Consider the following 21,632-nt stretch of genomic DNA (forward strand, 5'->3'; position numbering starts at 1 on the left):
GAGGAAGTGTTTCCTGAGCATACTGTCAGCTTTTCTCCTGCCACTCTCCAATCTTCTACCCAATTTCCTCCTCCTCCAGTCTACTCAGGAGCTCTTCCACCCCACCCCTCCACAGACAGGATCTCACTAAGGAGCCCTGTCTGCCATGAAACTCCCTCTGTAGACCAGACTGGCCTCGAACTTACAGAGATCTGTCTGCCTTTACATCTCCCAAGGAAATGTACCACCCCACACTAGGCCTGTCTCTGTCTTCTTGCTTTACCATATCCCCTTCTCAGAGCCCTTGAACATGACATCACCTCTGCTTACATGATTCTTTCTCAGGTTTGGCTCATTCCTCAATCCTCAAGTCTTGCTTGCATTAAAAAGTTTTTAAACATTTTATGCTGATGAGTGTTTTGCTTGCTTTTAAGAGCACCATGTGCGTTCGGTGTTCATGGAGGCCAGAGGAGAATGTCCGATCCTCTGGGATTAGGGTTACAGACAATTGTGAGTGGTTGGGAACCAAATCCAGCTTCTCTGCAAGATCAACAAATGCTTCTAACGGCTAAGCCATCTCTCCAGCCCTGACTTGTGTTTGTTTTACCAGTCTCTTGTGGAAGTTATTGTTAACAATTCTATTTTTTTCATTCATAGCAAAGCTTTGTTTATTTATTTTTATTTATTTTTAACTTTTTAGATTGATTCTTTGTGCATTTCACGTCATGTACCGTAGTCCTGCTCATGTCCCCATCCTCTCATATCTACCCTCTGCCCTTTCATCCTCTCTTCTCCACAGAAAGAAAATAAACACAGACACAGACACACACACACACACACACACACACACCCCAAAAATCCCAACAAAGCGTAGAAAACATCTCACTGTAGAAGCCTCAGTGTGTCCCACAGTAAATCCTTCTGTGCACACATCTTCACTTGCAAATGATCGTTGTAATGAATCATAGGTCTGGTTCGAGATCTCTGGCTTCTGTGGCACCATCAAAATTGAATCCTCATCTGGGCTCCTCTTGGTTATCTTGTTGTTGCCTAGTGTCATGGAGATCCTGCAGCAGGATCTGGCCCTTTCATGTATCCCAGCCTTTTGCAAATGGGATAAGTTTGGGGGTAGGGCAATTCAGAGCCCTGTGTCTGGGCCTGGGTGGTAGATGAGCTGGTCAGCGCGCTGGCTCTCCCTTATCCACACCAACAGGGCAAGCTCTCCAGCCCTGCTCCTGCTAGGCCACCCAATGCCTCCATTGGCAGGAGACAGGGTCAGCTCTCCTGCCCTTGGGGACAGCTCACCCCCCAAACACCCACACCTCTAAACCAGCTCCACTGTGCTGCCCAGTCTCCAAAGTGCTGAAGCAAGGGGCTGGGCCAGCTCTCCCACTCTCTCACCCTTGGGGCTTGGTTCACTGGTGCATTTAGTTAGCATCAGGGCCAGCTCTCTTGCTTTCATGACCTCAGTGACAGTCACTTTCTAAATGAGATTCAATTTTCACTTGCAATACTGTTGCCACTCATTGTTTAGAATCCATATTGCTTAATTAATACATTGAAATGCTTGCTAGAAGGGGTTGGGGATTTAGCTCAGTGGTAGAGCGCTTGCCTAGCAAGCACAAGGCCCTGGGTTTGGTCCCCAGCTCCGAAAAAAAAAGAAAAGAAAAAAAAAAAAGAAATGCCTGCTAGATCGGACACAAGGCAGATTATGTATATGTATATGTATATGTATATGTATATGTATATGTATATGTATATGTATATGTATATGTGTATGTGTATGTGTGTGTATGTGTATATGATACATATGTATATGATGTATGTGTATATGATGTATATGTATGTGATGTATGTGTATATGATGTATATGTATATGTTGAAAGAAATAAACCACATTCTACAGAAAGCCATACCTAATATACTGAGAAACTCAAAATACAAATGTGACAGGTGGGGATCTAAATGGGAAAGTGTTTTTTCTTTTTTTTGCATGTAGGTCTGTATAGCACATGTGGGCAGTGCTCTCACGAGGAGACTTGGAACTAGAGCTGTAGATGATGATTGTAAACGACCCTGAGGGTGCTGGGATTAAACCCAGGTCCTTTGGTAAAGCAGTTAGTGCTCCTAACTGGCCAGCCACTTCAGCCCTACATGGTCTGTATTGAGCAAAGAAAGGAAGGTTTTAATGAAACTCTCTGGAGAGGGAAGCCTGATGAGCAAAGCTGTCTTAAAGAACAGGTGGCTTAGGATCCTTTTATCCAAGGAGGACGGGAGACAGAGCCTCAATGGCAGAGCCCATTATCTGTGTCCTCCAAGCCTTAGGACCCTGAGTTTACTGTAATTTTAAGGACTCTTCGCACTCCAGATTTTATTGCCTTCAGTTTTATTTGCCCAACCAAACCTCAACAGAAACAACAAAAGTGAGTCCACAAGTCTTTAAGTTTATGGTCAGTGGTCAGTTGATTCTTCAAAGAGGCCAAGAACAAAGGGAGAGTAGTTTGCAAAAAAAAGGGAGGAGGCACCGGGACAATAGGTATTTACAGGCAAAGGTCAACTTGAACCCTGGCTTCAAGTCATTCTCCAATACTAACTCAAGATTACAGATCCAATGGAGGCACTGTGAGTACCCAACTCCTAGAAAAATACCTGGCAGTTTCTTAATATGGTAACACAGCACAAGCATCATAAAAATTAAAATGCACACAGAGGAAATGTTGAAAATTAATACATTAAAATGATTAATTTAGAATAAAATCTAAAGTCCTCATTCCGGGCTACACAGTGCTGCCTAATTTTGGATAAGTTGGACTTGAAAAACAAAACAACTTTTGTGCTTCCAAGAACAGTGTTAGAGAAGGAAAAAGACAACCCGTGGAATAAGAGACAAACATTTGCCAACCGCATACCTGGCTTGAGGCATATCTAAAACACAAAAAGAATCCTTACCACAATAAAGAGATGAACAACTCACTTTGAAAATGGGCAAACTATTTGAGACATTTGTCCAAAGAAAATGAACAAGGAACCATGAAGAACATGAAACTGTGCTTAGAACGACAAGACAGGGAGTGGCAGCACACAGTCACAATCAGGCACATGTCACATCCAACAGGATGGCTAAGGTAACAAGAACAGTCACAGGAGTCAGCAGAGAAATCCAACCGTTTGTGCCACTGGTGGGAATGTAACATAGCACTGTTGCTCTGGATAAGCCCAGAACATCTCTGAAAGTATGGACATATAGCTTCTACATGGCCCACCAATTCCACCCAAATAATCCTACCTACCACCAAAAGTGAATGCACTCATGCGCGCGCGCGCGCGCGCGCGCGCGCACACACACACACACACACACACAAACACACACATAAAATTTTAACTGTTATACCACATAGGAACTTTGAAAGGTTATGATAAATAAAAGAAGCCAATGTGAAAGGATTTACACGATACGATTCCATTTAAATGCAGCATGGGAAATCTTTGAGGAACCCTGGCTGTCCTGGAACCCAATCTGTAGACCAGACTGCTCCCAAACTCATTCTGCCTCCAAGCTCTGAGATTAAAGGTGTGTACCACCACACCTAGCCTAATTGTATGCTTTGAGTGGGTGAATTGTGTGGTATTTAAATTATGTCTCAATAAAATGTGTTTTTAAGGATTTGTAATTAGAGGCATTGGCTTCAGTATTGTGTCTCTCCAACATTTGCCGGTCAGCTTCCATGGGCTATGTGCTGTGGTATCATGAACACTAATATCCAAGGCTATCCTTGGTCGCTTAATTCACAAGTACATGAAATTCAGACATATACATATGTATATGTGTATGTGTATATGTATACACACACGCACGCACGCATGAGAGAGAGAGAGAGAGAGAGAGAGAGAGAGAGAGAGAGAGATATGAAATTCAAGCAGAGACTTGATTTAAGAAGGCAAAATGATGGGGTTGGGGATTTAGCTCAGTGGTAGAGCGCTTGCTTAGCAAGTGCAAGGCCCTGGGTTCGGTCCCCAGCTCCGGGAAAAAAAAAAAAAAGAAGGCAAAACGAGTCACCCTGCTCAGCACACTTTGAGTAACTGTTAGATGGTAGGTCATCAGAGCTCTCTTGGAATTTGTTACAGACAAAAGAGGAATGAGAGCAATTGAGAATGTTTAAGTAGAGACTTTCAGAACCAGGAACAGTGAGCGTGAAGGCCCAGAACTGTAGGAGAGGCCAAAACATTCAGAGGATAGGAATTTAGTTGATATCCAGTTGGTTGGCTGGAGGATGGTGAGAGTTCTGACCAAAAGCTAGGCGAGGTAGGCTGAAGGAACTTGTGTGCCTTGTGTGACAGGGACTTGAGTGTTTCCCCCAAGAGTTCACACGCTGGAAGCTTGGTTTCTAGTGTGGCAATGTTGAGAGCGGCTAGGACCATTAACAGGGGGAACTGGGTGGGAGTTTGTGGAGATCACTGTCCTCAGAAGCTAGTTCTGAGAATGAACTCCTTCTTCACATCCTGGCTTCCTGTCTCACCATGAGATAGTATCGGCCACATGTGTTCTCAGTTGTATGGACAGTGTCATACAGAAACCATCTGCTAAAAAAGCTTCTTCTCTTTACATTACCCAGCTTCAGTTATTTCATTGTAGTAACAGAAAATGGACTGATACACTGTATAAAGAACTGGCAACATTGTCTCAACAGCAAAGAGGAGCCAGGTGAAAGGAAACAGTCTTCTGAAAAGGAATGCGCTGGAGTGGGGGATCTGGAGCTAGAATGGGGGTGGGGGGCTCTGGAATTAGAATGGGGAGTCTGGGGGTTGGGGATTTAGCTCAGTGGTAGAGCGCTTGCCTAGCAAGCGCAAGGCCCTGGGTTCGGTCCCCAGCTCCGAAAAAAAGAAAAAAAAAAAGAATGGGGAGTCTGAAATTAGAGTATGGATTTGAGAATTAGAGTGTAGGGGGTTTGGAACTAGAACACGAGTTTGGAATCAGACTGGGGGGTGGGTGTTGGAGTGCCCTCAGAAGCCCCTGTGTTGAAGGCTTATTTTCTAAGTGACACTCTTGAATAGGAATGGGACTTTCAAGAGGAAATAGTAGAGGAAGTTGGGTCTTGGCTAGTGTGCTCTGGAGGGCTGTTGAAAGCCTTCTCCCTCCTCTATCTCACGCTTCTATCTCCTAATTTCTGTGTGTCAGCATCTCATTCCAGCCTGTGCTCTCTGGTGGGGTGCTGCTTCTTCACAGACCCAACTAACCGCCAGCGGAAGCCTCCAAAGCTTCAAGGCACAAAATGGTTCCTGTTCTAAAGTTGACCTCCAGTGATTTGCTACAGTAGCTGGGAGCAAAACATCACAGAATGTAACAATAAGTGTTGCCGGGATGGAGTTGGATAAGGAGAGGGCCTGTTAGTTGATTGTTTTTCCAGCTGTCTTCTCTCCACAAATCCTTCTACATATGGTGGACTGGCCCTCATAAATAAATTGCCTTAATTGTGTACATCCTGGAACTGCCAAAGGAGACATTTTTGTCTTGTGTAGCCCCTTGTGTGGGAATAAACCACATGAAAAGACAAGCGCTTTACATGCTTTCTGAAGGTGGACACGAACAATTTGCTTTTATTTAAAAAAAGGCAAAATTCCACTCCAGATTAGTCCTTTATAACATTAATGTAACATCCTTAGGGGATGAAGTGAAAAGGTCCTCCAGTGGAGGCTTGGTCAGAGATTTGCTCTGTGACCTGGGCCGAATTATTTCTAGTTGTTGCCTCTTCATCTGTAAAATCAAATGATTGGGGTCAGTGAGGTGGCTCAGTGGATAAAGGCATCTGCCACCAAACCCAATGACCTGAGTATGATCCTGGGATCCAGGCGATGGAGGGAGACAGCCTTCAGTTTATCCTCTGACCTCCACACATGCTGTGGCATGCATGGCCACACGCAAACAAATAAAATAATTAAAAAATATCAAATGGTTGGACAAGCATGAGCACATCTGGAACGTTTCTGCTGACAAACAGCTGCTGTTCTTCCTGAGCACCAGGTGCTAAGTCAGTCGTTGGGGATCGTTGAGAGCTGTAGGCTTAACCTACGTTGTGCACTGAGCCTCCCAGCTCAGCTTCTGTCTTTATCCAAGGCTGATGCCCAACCACAGGGAAGTTTCCTAGTTATTCTAGCCTGTGTCCGATGCCAGGGAGGTTTGTTGAAAGGGCCATGTGGAAATATATATATATATATATACATATATATATGTGTATATATATATATATATATATATATATATATATATATATATATATATATATATTGTTAGAGTTTAAATCTCGGCTCGTGCCCAGACAAAACACATCACGCCAACATGGTTCCACGTGGAGAAGTTTAATGAGAGAAGAAGAGTAGAAGAAAGGAGAGGAGGCTGGCCCTGGGCAAGTAGGGGAAAACGTGGGGGGGAGGATTGAGAGAAAGGACAGGGAAGAGGGAAAGAGTAGGGAAGAATAAAAAGCAAGAGAAAAGAGCGAGAGGAGTGGGCAAGCTTCCCCCTTTATAGTCAGGGACAGTTGGCTGTTGCCAGGCAACTGTAGGGCGGAGCACACCTGGCTGTTCCTAGGTAGCTGTGGGGGTGGAGCTTATACAGAACACCAACATATATGATGGCAGTTTAACGCTGGAAATGCGCACTAGTGCCGCCCGTGTCTTTAGGACAAAGCAACAAAGAGTGGTGGTTAAAGTTAATTATCAACTTCACAGAATCGAGAATCATCTGAGACATGGGCTTCCGAGCTTACCTGTGGGGATCTTAGGTATGTTCATTGACTAGGAAACACCCTCCTGACTACAGGCAGAATGTTCTCTAGGTAAGGGATGCTGGAGTGCATAAAATGGAGGTGAGCGAGGCTCTAGGGATCATTCACTGGGGAACAAAGTTAGTGAAGAATGTTATCTTAAATGATGGTGCACTGTCTAAACATGCATGTGCACGCACATGCACGCATACATATGCGCACAGGCATATACATGCACATACGCACATATCCACACATATATGCACACATACATGCACACACTAACTCTGACGTCATTCAGCATTCTAAAGGAAGAGTACATTTCTTTGGGTTCTTCAGTTCATTCAGACTGGTGTCAGCCATCATAACCTCCAAAGGGCTTTGTTCAAACCATCATCTTAAGTGCTTGCTTGAGTGCCAGGAAACCTTAAAATGGGCGACACTTCCACACTGTCTAAGCTTTCTGTCAGGGCAAGCAGACACACAGAACAGCACAACCATGAGAAGTAAACAAACCAACCCTACCCGGAAAACAAACACAGTTTGAAAGGTTGATGTTGTGAGCAAGGCTTAGGGCTTACTCTTACGCTCTGGGTTAAGACGGTTGGAACCGGGCCAGGAGTACATGAGTCACCACCCTAGGCTAACACAGACTGGGTGGTTAACCTCCCTGTCTCCAAATATGGGGTTTTGAAATCCATTCAATAAACATTTATTCTTTTTTAAATATTAAAACCAAGTTTAAACTGCATTTGCTCTTACATATTTATTTACTTTTGTGTCTAAGGGGAGCATTTTAATGGCATTTACTTGATTATATATTTATTTACTTACATATGTGTATGGGGGGCATTTGAGGGCCACAGTTGCACATATGGATGTGAGAGGACTCTTTCAAGAGTCGGTTCTATCCTTCCACAGTGTGGATCCTGAGTATCAAACTCAGGTCAGCAGCTTTGGCAGCAAGCCTCTGTATCTGCTGAACCATCTCACACACCCTTTTTGATTGACAGGGCCTTACTGAGGAGCCCTGAAACTCTCTATATAGAACAGGCTGGCCCCAAATTAGGAGCTCCTACCACTGTCTCTTGAGTTAATGGTCTGTGCTACTGTACTTGGCCCACTTTCTTTTTTCCAGGATTACATCTTGAGAAAACAAAAATATAATACAGTCTTTCTACTTTTGGGGAATCAAAGAAGTACAAATACGCTTCACTAAGAAAATGCTAAGGACTGTCTTTATAAAAGTGAGATACCTGGACTGGAGAGGCGGCTCAGTGGTTAAGAGCCCTGGCTGCTCTTCCAGAGGACCCAAGTTCAAGACCCAGCACTCAGGAGGAAACTGTTTGTGGTTTCAAGGGGATATGACACCCTTGTACAGACATACATGCAGGCAAAATACCAATGGACATGAAACAAAAGTAAACAGATCTTTAAAAATACAAGAAACTCAAATCCAAATAAGAACAAAACTATTTAGATTTCTCCCTAAAATCAATTGGACCTCTAGGTTTCACCCAGAATGAGTTAAGAGCCCAAGTTTTCTTATTCCATGGGAATTTCCTTAATTGTCTTATTGTAAATTAATTAGATATTTTTTTTTGTGGGTCAGGTGGGTCGATCTCATTTAGACTGGAAGCTGTTTTCTTTTCTTTTCTTTTTTTAATTTGTGAAAAGCAGCAGACCTAAGTGGATCAGGACTGTGGCTTACTTGCACATAGACATGGGTAGCTAATGCTTCTCTGTAAGGATCGTTTAGACACAAAGGGTTCTGGGTGCTATTCTGCCAGCTGGGTCACATGCAAACCATCCCTAAGTGTGTGTTCCATTTTTCTGACTTGGGAGGACATCTCTTAGCAACGGCTGAGTGTCTCGTACACTGGATCCTCTGAAGATCTGTTATGAAAAATTTTAATGAGCCAGGATGGAGAAAATAGACCTAGAGCACTCAAACTCTCCCCTCCCCCTAGGACATGGCTGCCATAGTCAGCTTTTCATACCATGGGACAGCACTCACAGTGTGAAGGCTGGCTGGCTATGTGGATTTGGTTAAGGACGTGATATCCACGTTTTCCATATGGGGGCTGAGCCTTTATGGAACTATCAGGGTTTTTGTTTTGTTTTGTTTTGTTTTGTTTTTCTAGACAGGATCTTACTCTGAAGCTCTCCTGGAACTCGTGAAAGTCCTCCCATCTGTCTCCTGGGTGCTGGGATTACAGATGTGAGCTGCCTCCCTGAGTGTATAAATTGATTTTCCTGAGCTGTAAGTCGTTTTTTCCTTGCTATCTAAATTCTAGATTTGTCTTGTACCAAGTAACAGTTTGGGGTTTGCTCCAGACTTATCCAGAAGTTTCTCCTGATTTTTTTCAAGGCTAGGTAAGACCTCTCTGTTTTGAGGGTCTAAAGTACCCTTTGCAACAGTGAACACACAGGTGCACGTCCACAATCCCAGCTGCAGGAGGCAAGCAGAGGATACTGCGTTCAGGAGTGTCTTCATTCCCATAGCAACCAGGCTTACATGGACTACGTGCAGCCCTGTCTCAAAATAAAAATACTGTAGCGCTCTGTAGCCACTGCTTTCCCCCTGATTTCTAAGCATAGTTATTATTATTTATTTTTCTATGATTCTCAGTTTCTTGAAAAGGCGATAGTTTAATTTCGTCTACGGTTAGAATGTAGGTGTTAGAATTTTCTTTCTGTTACTATTGAAAATCAAAACAAAGTGGGGTGAGGGAAGTGACCAAAAACAGCCTGGGGAAGTAAGAGTTTATTTGGCTTAAACTTCCATCAGTGGAGTCACGGGAAGAACTCAAGCAGGAATCTGGAGGCAGGAACTGAAGCAATGACCATCGAGAAGTGCTGCTTCCTGGCTCGTTTCCCAATGATAAGAATCACTTGTCTTATCCAGCCCAAGCCCACTTGCCTAAGGATGATGCCGCCCACAGTGGGCCGGGCCCTCCCACACTGGTTAACAATTATGAAAATGCCTCCAAAACCATGCCCACAGTTTGATCTGATGGAGGAGGTTCTTCAATTGAAACATTCTTTCTAGGTAACTGGAAACTGTATCAAACCAAAACTGAACTCCACAGTAGATGTTTAACCAAATGCATTTGTAACAAGTTAGCCAGTGCATAGATAGAGCAATATGTAGGAATGGATGAGTGTGAGCTTCACCAAGGATAAACACACTACCAGACACAGTTGGATCCGGCCATCCTTCATGCTACCAAATCTGTCCTAATCAACAATCAGCTGAAGACAATGGAACTAATTCCTATCCAGCGTTGAATGTGAGTGTCAATGTGAAAAGGAAATGTTTGCCCACTAATTTTCCTGTAAAGTAAGCCTGTGTCGTCAGAGCTGTGGGGGGCAATTTGTTCTAGAGAAGTCGGAGAGAAGGAGCTTCAGGATACAGGGCAAGTGGAGGGGCGACAGGGGAGCTTGGGGACACCTCTGATTCGGGGGAGATGAAGTTTGGAGAATTTATGCTAGGGAACATTTGATCTTGAAAGAGCTTTCTGAACGGGATTCCCCGTTGAAGAAATCAGAGAAAGGACTGGAAGAGCTTGAAGGGGCTCGAGATCCCATATGAATAACAATGCCAACCAACCAGAGCTTCTAGGGACTAAGCCACTACCCCAAGACTACACATGGACTGACCCTGGGCTCCAACCTCATAGGTAGCAATGAATAGCCTAGTAAGAGCACCAGTGGAAGGGGAAGCCCTTGGTCCTGCCAAGACTGAACCCCCCAATGAACCTGATTGTTGGGGGGAGGGTGGTAATGGGGGGAGGATGGGGAGGGGAAGTCCATATAGAAGGGGAGGAGGAGGGGTTAGGGGGATTTTGGCCCAGAAACTGGGAAGGGGAATAACAATCGAAATGTAAATAAGAAATACTCAAGTTAATAAAGATAAAAAAAAAGAAGGAAAGAAAGAAAGAAAGAAAGAAAGGAAGGAAGGAAGGAAGAAAGAGCTTTCTGCACTATAGACCTTGATTCCCAGGCAATTGTCAAGGGGCAAGGGTAAGGACTTCTGGGAATAGTTTAGAAGCACTTGTGACAGTGCCAGGAGCCAGGGACCCAGCAGCTAGGCTGTCTGCCATAGCTGGGACCAGGTAGGGAGGGAGGACTGTTGCCCAGTCATAAGAAAGAGGACAAAGCCTTCTGCCACCTGCCATATTTTACACAGCAATTTTCAGTCTGACAAAATTTAGTTAAAAAAAATGTATTTCTAAGTCCTGAAATTGAGCCTCCAGGCAACAGTCTCTCCCCCTGCCTCAGCCTCCCTAATTACAGCCTAACCACACCCAACCTTGTCTTCTTACTTATTTTCTAGTGTTGACATTTGCCAGAAAAATGTCCTTTAGCCACAGCATGAGGAATACTTGAATTAGAGGGAAAAAAATACAAAGTTGCGCTCCTCTTCCCATGTCTGGCTGCTTCCAGAGAGACAAAGGAACTCAACATGCGAACAGGAAACACTTGACCTTGAACAAACAATGGCTATGTCATGGTCAAGTCAGAACAGAGACAGAAGAAAAGAAGCTTACTTCTTGGATAGACAGGGTTCCAAAGAATGAAATACTCCCCCTGGGGGACCCATGAAAGTGGCAGGGGTTTAACCCCCCAAATAAATTATCAAGACAAGTTAAAGTCAAGTGGATTTAGCGCTGACGGCTGCCTGTGCCCATTGGAGCTACATGCAGAGCTACAGAGAGCTTTCCCACTGCAGAGTAAGGTAGCTGCTGTGTGACAATTGTCCAACTTGCTGGTTAGATTTAAAGGGGTGGAAGGTGATCTCCCCCACCCCAATGCTGGAGAAAACTGCTGAGTGGGATTGTGGGAAAAGGTCAGATTTTATCCATGGTGGCCGCCTGTCCATTTTGGTCCCTTGTGACCTCGAATCTCGAATCACTCTTGCCAGCTTTACTAACAGATATCTTCGCCTGTGCGTGTTTCTAGGCACCAGCTGACCCAGCCTGTCCTCTGTTCCACTTACTGAAGGCCGCTCAGAAACCACACTGTGCTCTCTTCAGAGGGCCTTGGCCAGCGGGCAGAGGAACCGGCCCCATTTCCTTACATTTTGAATGCCAGGGCATGGCTTGGTAAAAAGAGGATTATGCCAGACCAATGCTATTTCCTTTTGTGCTAAAGTGGCAGGATCTGTGGTGGTGGGAGGTGGCAGCAGAGAAAGGGATGAAGTAACTTAGATGAAGGTGAGTGGGGGTGGGAGATTCTAGACCATGGGAGACTTAACGCCATGAGATGACTGACTGGTAATGATCTGTTGGAGACCTCTAAGCAGTGCTGTTCACTTCTTTTTTGTTAACCTAAGGACATCCTGGGCAAATGTATTTTATCACTAACTAACTTTGACAGAGATCACAAAATGACAGTATTTGGAAGGGCCACCCATATGCAGGGACAGAATTCTATCAATTTGGATGTTGGGAATGGAACCCAATGTGACTTTAATATACCAGTAAGAGTCCTTTAATAACAAAACCTGCTTTTAGCTTCAGCAGAGACCAGTGCACAGGGAAGCTGTAGGTATCAGAAATACAGACTTCAGGTGGCATTAAGCTGGGGAGAAAGTGTTTCCGGGTCAGCGTGAGGCACAGGCAAAATGAGTTAGTCGTACAGCCCTATCATGAAAACGATTTACCACAACTCAAGGATAAAGGAAAGAGTATGTCTTCAGAGACAAGAAATCATCTCTCCATGGTGGTTAGATGTGTACACACTTGGAGTTGGCTTTCTTATTAACCTATTAAAAAAAAAAAAAAGAAGAGCAAATACAACCCTGTGAGGACAGGAGGGACAAAGAAAAGAAGAGGCAGCTGCCTGTCCATTCGCTTGGAGCGCTACCCTGCTTCGGGTGCCTATCATCTGAGATAGCATCACAGGATTGCAAGGATTATAAGGGGGGCGCTCTTCTGGCAGGATCATATTTTACAACCGAATAACGAAAAAATAGGTAAACTGCTGGGCTAAAATTAGCCGCTAATTATTTGCGGAGCCCTCCACCGGCAGGCAGGATCTCCTCCAGTTTGGCCCAGTTTTCTTTGTCCCTAGCTATAGAGATCATTTATCTTTTTGAATAAATGCAGACTCACATTAGTACCTTCTAGCCTGAAATTCGGACTTCTTCTGAATGGATTCCAATCGGTCATGCTCTTGGCTAAGATGCTAAACCATAAACAAGGAAGGTTGCTGAGCGTCTCACATGTAGCTCTGAGTGGCCAAGCTTTAGAGCAAACCTGGCGGGCTGGGCTGCCCGGCTGCTGGTCTGGTCTGAGGACTGGAGCCCATTTTGGCCAGTGTGACTTTCCTCCATCCTGATACTCGCCACACTGTTCTCGTATTGAGCTTCTCTGTTTACAAGTTTATGTTGTAGCTTAGGGCTTCTCAGAGTTTACCTAGGGTGGATGTTTAATCAGGTTCAAACATCGCATGGTGCATCAGAACGTTGCATGAGTTCTCCGTTCACGTGCTCTGGTCCGGGTCACAGTGGTATGGTAGAATGCACCGAGGAAGTCAGAAGTGTTGGTAAATAGGGGACCTGCTGTAGTGCCTTCCTCTGGAAAACCATGACAAAATGGAAATCGACCAGCATTGATTTCAATGCACTGGTCCCTTCAGGGGCAAAATCAAGATGAAGAAGAGGGTGGAGGGCTTCTGGCACAGTGATTCCTGTGTGGAAAAAGTGCTGGTAAGCCAGGACCTGAGTCATCATTTCTGCTGTCTCCACCCGTTCAGCTGCCAACACCAAACACGAACCGAACCAAACCAAACCTAAAGGAGTTGAAAGAGCAGTGCAAATGCTACCATTTGTGACTTCCCTGGCTTACAATAAACAGGTCAACTTATGTTAAAGCATTATAGGTCTCCCCCACAACTACTCGGTTTTTAACATGTCTATATACCAGTTAAGTTTGAATTTGAAAAATCAAAATAAACTAAGTTGGGGATCTTGTTTAAAAAAATGTAGATTCCGATTCAGTCAGTTTGGGGTGGGGCCTGAGAGTCTGTATTACTGGGGTGCCCTTATGAGAGCTTAGTGCTGTGAGACTAGAGCAGTCCATCTGATAGAGTAGCATGGTTAACCCCATGGCAAAAGACTGGGGATGTAGCTCAATTGTAGAGCAGTTGTCTAGCATGTGCAAGGCCCTAGGCTCTATTCCCCAGTGCTGCAAATGAAAGGAAAAACAGTCCATGAGAGTCAGACAAAAATCTCTAGCTCTTTCATTTTTTTTTCTAGCCTTATTATAGAATTGTAGCACATGTATGCAAATGCATACAAATCATCACAGCTGAATGCATATCTAAGCAGCTAAGACACGGTAGAGCCAGCCCCTGGATCAAAGCTGGAATACAACCGGCACCTCAGGAACCCTGGAGTCTCTCATTTCCCACCAAGGTAAATGGAAAATGACCTCATTCCCTTCTGTCATTGGCAGCGAAACTCCAGCAACACTTCCAGGTGATGGCTGAGCCCCGTGCGTGCATTTCTCCAGGGCATGTACCCAATCCTGATTGTAATGGCAAGATGGTGCTCCCCAAGCATTAGTGCCTGCATCTATATCAAATACAGCATGACTTGGCCTTCAGAGGGCTTTGTCTTTGGGATCAAAGACTGATGAATGATTGATATGAGGAAGCCACTTATGTTTTCTTGAAGAGATAAACAAAATACCCATGATTAATGTTCCTCTGATGCCTAAAATGTGTTTAGTGCTAAGTTTAGAAGATAAGGTGGGTCTGCCATCCATTAAAAATTATATCTATGTACATGTGTATGAATGTGTGCACATACATGCATGCCTGGTCAGGGCAGCACGAGTGTAGAGGTCAGAGGACCATTTGCAGGAGTTGTCTCTCTCCTTCTAGCATGCGGGTCTGCAGCTCCAACTAAGTTTATTAGGCCCACGTGGTGTCAAGGGCCTTCACTCACACAGCGGTTCTCAACCTTCCCAATGCTGCAACCTCTTAATACAGTTCCCCATGTTGTGGTGACCCACGGCAACAGAAAATTATTCTGTTGCTACTTTATAACTGTAACTTTGCTACTGCCATGAGTCATAATGTAAACATATGATATGCAGGGTATCTGATATGTGACCTCTGGGAAAGGAAAGGAGGGGTCTAGAATCTTCTACAAGACAAATCTCTGGACTATGAGATGTTTTCTAGGCTGGGTTGAGGTGGGAAGAATCACCCTGAGGGTGGGTGTCACTATTGCATGGACTAGCGACTTGGACTGAACAAAAAAGGAGAAAGCAGGCTGAGAAGCAGAGTTCAACTCTGCCTGCTTCTTCACTGTGGATCCAGTGTCCCCTGGAACTGGCTATCTCAGGCTCCTGCTGCTGTGAGTTCCCGGTGTGTGCTGAACCCTGCCCTCAAGCTGTGAGCCTAAATAAACCCTTCCTTAAGATGCTTTCATCGGGGGTTTTATGACAGCAATGAGCAAGGCAAGCAGTACCACGATTATTTTCCTAAACCATGAGAGACAATGCCCATGTCTGTGTGACATAGCATCCCTGTGTTGTACTTAGGAATCATGGTTTGGCAAGGACAGGGCTTGGAAAGTTAGGGTGGAGTCTCAATCATTTTGATAACAAAAGTCTTCTGGCACTTATCCAATCCAGTAGCTGATCAGTGAGTTATTAGGATGGGATATTTGTGGTGCTGGAAATAGACCCAAGGCCTCATGCATGTTAGTTAGGCAAGCGCTCCACTACCGGGGCACACCCACACTGGGATGGCTCTCCGATGCTGGTCTGTGGACTCTACAAAGTGTCCCACAGAAGTAGGATCGCATGGCTGAAGGAGACAAGTTGCCTGATTAAACAAAAACTATACTTTGATGATTCAGTTTATATAATGGACTCAGTGGTCCAGAATATAATTTTACTATCATCTATAACAGTAGATATAAGAGTCTCTGTGTCGTTACCTAGTTCTTTATAGTGATTGTTACAAGAGGATATTATGGATGTCTACAGTTGATTTTCATTTTGTTTTTGAAGCAGTGTCTCATGTAGCCTAGGCTGGCCTTGAGCTCACTGTGTAGCTGAGCACAACTTTCAAACTCTGTTCCTCCTGGCTCCCCCTCTCTAAGGCCAGGATTATGGGTATTTGGGTACGTTTCACCTTAGTAGTGAGAACTGAACCCAGGGCTTCGAGTATGCCAGGCAAACATTTCACCAACTAAGCTAATTCCCAGTTCCACCCACACAGTTTATTTTTATATGCAATATTATTTATTGCTTTGCCAGACTGCTTTGAGGGATTTGGAACTTTATACAATTACTTGTGTATTATTTCACTCTCTGATTGTTGTTTGACCCAGACATGGTTGATATGTTCCTTTAAAACTGAGGCAAATTCCCTGGAGATATGACCGTTGGTAGAGACACTGACAACTTTCATATCTAAGTGCTCTTGAGTGAATATGTGCAGCTGTTGGATATTAAGAAACTATGTAACAAGCAAAAGCCCAGCCATTGGTTTCAGACATCTGGGGGATGAGTATGAAGATTAGACATGATACCTATGTACATTATAGCACACCAACCTAGTATTTTCAAGAAGCCAGATGGGGCCTGATATTCATGCCTACAATCCAAGCACTCAAGCAACTGAGGCAAGAGGATTTCTGTGAGTTCAAGGCCAGCCCAAGTACACAGTGATTATGAGGCTATCCTGGATATGAGCCTTTGTCTTAGTCAAGGTTTTGTTCCCGCACAAACATCAGGACCAAGAAGCAAGTTGGGGAGGAAAGGGTTTATTTAGCTCACGCTTCCACTTTGCTGTTCATCACCAAAGGAAGTCAGGACTGGAACTCACACAGGGCAGGAAGCAGGAACTGATGCAGAGCCATGGAGGGATGTTTCTTACTGGCTTGCTCCCCCTGGCTTGCTCAGCTTGCTCTCTTATAGAACCCAAGACCACCAGCCCAGGGATGGCACCACCCACAATGGGCTGGGTCCTCCCCTCTTGATCACTAATTGAGAAAATGCCTTACAGATGGGTCTCAGGGAGGCATTTCCTCAAGGGAGGCTCCTTTCTCTGTGATAACTCCAGCTTGTGTCAAGTTGACACACAAAACCAGCCAGTACAGCCTCTCTCAACAACAAAAACAAAAATAATAGCAACAAAATTGAGTAGGATTATTTAAAAAAAAACTCTTGTCATATGTAGATTACTTAATGTATTCTAAAAGCAACCAGAGTTTGTTCACTCATCCATTCATTCACTCAGAAAGGTGCTGTATGTCCGATGCCATGGTGGACACTTGGAACATGGAGATGCATATGAGTGGTGGGATTTTCAGTCTCCCTGAGGGGACAAACATATAAGTTAGAATGAAATACCTGAAGTTAGAATGAAATGTTTAAGACATCAAATCTGTCACCACAATAAACACTCAGAGAAGGCGTAGCTTCTAATATATGGGGATTTTACTAACTCGGTCTGGGCTGGAGTGAGATGACACAGCCAGATGCAGAGAGTCCTCAAGCAGATTGAGGCAGGCAAAAGAATGACAAAGACACCCATACTTTAATTTCCAGGAGCGGAGAACATGAGGGGGCAAGGGAGACTTTGCAGAGTATTGAGTGGGAAGTATTATCTATGTGGGACCAATGTAATGCATAGAAGTGTTAAAGCCAGGGTTGAAAGGCTGAAAGGAAGCTGCCTTAGTTTGGGTTTCATTGCTGTCAAGAGAAACCATGACCAAGGCAACTGCTATAATGGAAAACATTTCACTGAGGCTGACTTACAGTTTAAGAGGTTTAGTTCATTATCATGGTGAGAAGCATGGCAGTGTGCAGACAGACGTGGTACCTGAGAAGCTCAGAGTTCTGCATCTTAATCTGAAGGCAGCAAAAGGAGACTGTGTGTCACATAGGGTGTAGCTTGAGCATAGGAGACTTCAAAGCTTGCCCCAACGGTGACACAGTTTCTCCAAGGCCACACCTACTCCAATGAGCCACACCTCCTAATAGTGCCTCTCTCTATGGACCAGTATTCAAACACGTGAAGCTATGTGGCCATACCTATTCAAACCACCACAGAAGCAAAAGGCGGGATGACACCATTGTGGAGAAGGAGCCTGGAACTAAGGAAAAAGGGCAGTGTCTGGCCTTGGACATTGGCAGAAGACCCTGCCACTGAAAACTAGTCTGCTGACACTTTGAACACTAGTGAGACTAACTTTGGCTCCCGATCCTTGAGACTGTATGAGAAGAGAATCCATTTGTATTGTGTCGAGCTGCTAACGTTGTGGTAGTGTGGTAGAGCCACAATAGGAAAGAGACACGATGACTCTTTGTCATCCTCTCCGGCATGCAACTGTTGCTGATGTCTGCGTGTGCACAGAAGCCCTCAGCTCTTGGGCTTCTGCCTACCCTGTTTTCCTTTCTTGTAGTGATCACTACAGTTTCAGTTAGTTGTGGGCAATCCCGAGTCTTCCACACACTCTCTCCAGGGTCCTCCTGACTACCGCTATTCACTTTAGCTTTCTTACCCAAGTCTCTTTCTTCTGTTCTCCCACCAAGTCCAGTAGTTTCACAACCCCCACTGGACCCTGCAGCCCACGAATCCCAGCACCTGTCCGTTGTTCCTCGCCCCCTGATGTCCTCAGTTATCCCCACCCCATTTAGAGTTCTTGGGCAGTCACTGTAAACATTCCCTGGCCCACACATTAGATGTCCTGGCTTCTCTCTCACTTTGACGTGCTTCCTCGCCAGAATTCCAGCCCTTGCTTCTATCCAGTTTCAAGCCTACTCCTTGCCTGCATTTGGACAGCTGAAAGCGGCTGAAGCAAAACAATACAAGCAGGCTGTGTTGGTTGGGATTTAGAGCCCAAGCAGCTGGAGGGCTGTCTGGCTCTCCCACACTTCCACAGGACACTCTGCACTCCCCTCCCTGAGGACTTTATATCGGCCCCTCTCCAGCATTCGAACAGGTTCTCCTTTTCCTCTTCTTTACTTCCAACTTGCCATCCAAGGAAAACAAGACCATGATTTGTGATGGCTCCTCCCACAGCTCCTGTTCAAGTTCAGCTTAAGACAGCTCACTGTCTGCAAGTTCATCTTGGCTCTGAATGGGGGTGTTTGCTATGCTCCTGACCTGGGCTGCGGTCTCCACTTTTGTATCAGTTCCTTTTGTGTCCCCTTGCTCCTAGGCTTGCCCCTGGGCCTCTTACTCTTGCTTTAAATGCCATTGTATTCTTCTGAATTTTATGGGATCATTCTAAATCTATAATCAAACTCCTTGAAAGCATTGTTTTTCCATTCTCTGGGTCTGTGTCAGTCTCTCTGTCTCTGTCTTTCTCCCTTGCTCCGTAGAGAGTGAATCAGGTTGGACACTGGATTGTGGCCCATGTCTATAGTACTATTACCCAGCTGGTGAGGGAGGACATGGTCTAAGAATTAGAGACCAGCCTAAGTGACACGGGGAGACACTGGAGGGGTGCAGGCTGGGATAGTAATGTATCTCTCAATGGCACACCCTAGTCATCCAAGATCTCCCACTGGTTACCACTTCTTAAACATTCTACCGCCTTCTAATAGCAGGCTAGGGACTGACTCTTTGGACAATATTTCAGATCTAAATCATAGCACACCCCCACATATAACCATCAACCGGTCCTACCAGCTGTACTTCTACAGTTTAGGGTCCAGACACTTGCCAGCCCTGTCTCTACAACTGTGGTGCCAGCGACCAGCCCCCAGCTGTTATCGTCCCCTTTTTGGCCTACTCTGTTGATCTCTTAATTGGTCCTCTTGTTTCTGCCCAGTCTGCCTGTCCCCACAGGGTGAGTTAGTTTTCATCCTAGAAGTTACCAATGTATTTGTAAACGGAGTATCAAGTGTACTAAACTATGAAATGCAATCTCATGTCTGCCCTGTCTCTCCAGAATCAATACAGAAGCCTCTATAGTGGCCGCCTTTGACTTTGTTTCCTAGACACCTGTCCCTGTCACTATTCTCCAGTTATGCTGGCTTCCTCGATGTACCCTAACATGCCAACTATGCCTTCATCTCAGGGAGTTTGCTTTGAAGTCCACCCTGGAACAATACTCCCCTAATCTTCCTTGCTTTCCCTTCTAGGGCTCTTCCAAATCCCACCTGTCTCAGCGAGATCCCGGTTAAAGAGATCCTGGTTAAACAGCAATGCCCCCTCCCATCAACACTTCCTGTTCCTCTGTCCGCCCTCACTTTAGTCGCCATTTTAGTCACTGTCAGTCTATTTATGTTTTAATGGCCTGATTATTTATGGTCCAACTCCCTCCACTAGAATGTAAACTCAAGAAGAGCAGGAATTTAGAGTTATTTTATTCCCAGTACTCAGTAGTTACTATCATAGGGTAGATGCTTAACAAATATTTGAAGAATGAACTGGGTTGCTAAATAAGATATACGGGAATAGATATTCCCGTGGGACACTTGGGTATATTTGTGCTACAAATTATTTGTTGTTTATCTGAAACTCAAATGTCACCGGGTGTCCTGTATTTTTATTTACGGAATCTAGCAGTGCTGCGAATGAATAGCCTCTCAGAGTCTTGAAGAATGAGTAGAATTCCGGAGGAAGACCAGGGGTGAGAGAGGACATTCGGACTGAATCGGCAAAGGCACACAGTGTGAAAGCTGAATTACCCCATCCAGAAAAAAAGCTAGCCAGAGCTAGACATCCGTGTGCAGGAAGTCTATCAGGGATTAGCACCAATGGGAAGGGATCAGGGCGGGGTAGGAGGAGGAGCTGTAAGGGGTAAGATGCAACAAACCCAGGCCACAGACGAAGAGGACTCAGGACAGCCTGTCTTGTCCTGCATCCATTGGCCATTAATGGAAAACTGGCCCAGATAGGGGTGAGCGCATTGCATTGGAGGGTGACTCTTCAGAGAACTGCTCACTGCTCCCTGCTGCTGGGAAAAGAGTATTTCAACCCCTAAGAGGGGCTCTGAACAGCGCTTTCCAGAACAGCCCCACCCTTTCTGCTGTGGAGCCTCCATTACCATAAATTATGTCCTATACACAGTTCTTCTGGGACTCTGATTTTGGTTGTTGTTATTGTTGTTATCCTTGGAAACTTAAAGGATTCTTTCACTGCAGAAGTGAATCCTAAGAAACCCCCCAACACACCAAGTCTTTTTCTTTGTTAACTGCCCGTTCCAGGTTTCCCTTGCCTTCTCTGCTCCTCCAAGTGACTTACCTGATGGGGTGGCCTAGACCTTCATCACTGATGGTTTGACACCTTGCAGGTCCTGTCTTGTCGGTCTAAAGCTGTAAATCTTGTACTTACCATCAAAATGGTAAGGAAAGTGAAAAGAGGCTCCCTTGAGACATGCTGAGTATCTCACCTGTTTCCTGGTGCCGGCCTGGAACGGCAGCCCCACCTCCTCCTGATGACTGCAGTCAATCACCCATGCTGCGACCCCAAGATGACACTTCCCCAGAATGGTGACTCCTTTTCTTCAAACTCGAGGTGAGCAGCGCCTGTTCTGTTAAAGTTCAGTGTTGTGTTCCTAATGGGAGTAGTTTTCCTTCAGCACATAAGAACCCCACGCCGCAGAATTCAGAGTAGCTGATAGATGGTGACAACAAGCACAGCCACCTCTACTTTGTCCTGCTTCCTAGACCTAAGTACTCTTTCTATGGGGGATACAATGTTATGTGGTGACATCTCGTTCTGAAACCTGGATGATGGTGCCTTATCAAGTTAGCATCTCACAGTCTGAGCATCTGTGGTCTTTTTCAAAGGCCATCCAATCCCATTAACAGTCCGCCAGGGTCTGAGTGGTTTACTGTCCGTGGAACCAGTTGTATCCACATTTATTAGAATCTTGCTGTAAGTGGGGTCCCTTGAATGGACGCAGTACCA

This window comes from Rattus norvegicus, chromosome 13 (assembly GCF_036323735.1).
Source record: "Rattus norvegicus strain BN/NHsdMcwi chromosome 13, GRCr8, whole genome shotgun sequence".
Lineage (NCBI taxonomy): Eukaryota > Metazoa > Chordata > Mammalia > Rodentia > Muridae > Rattus > Rattus norvegicus.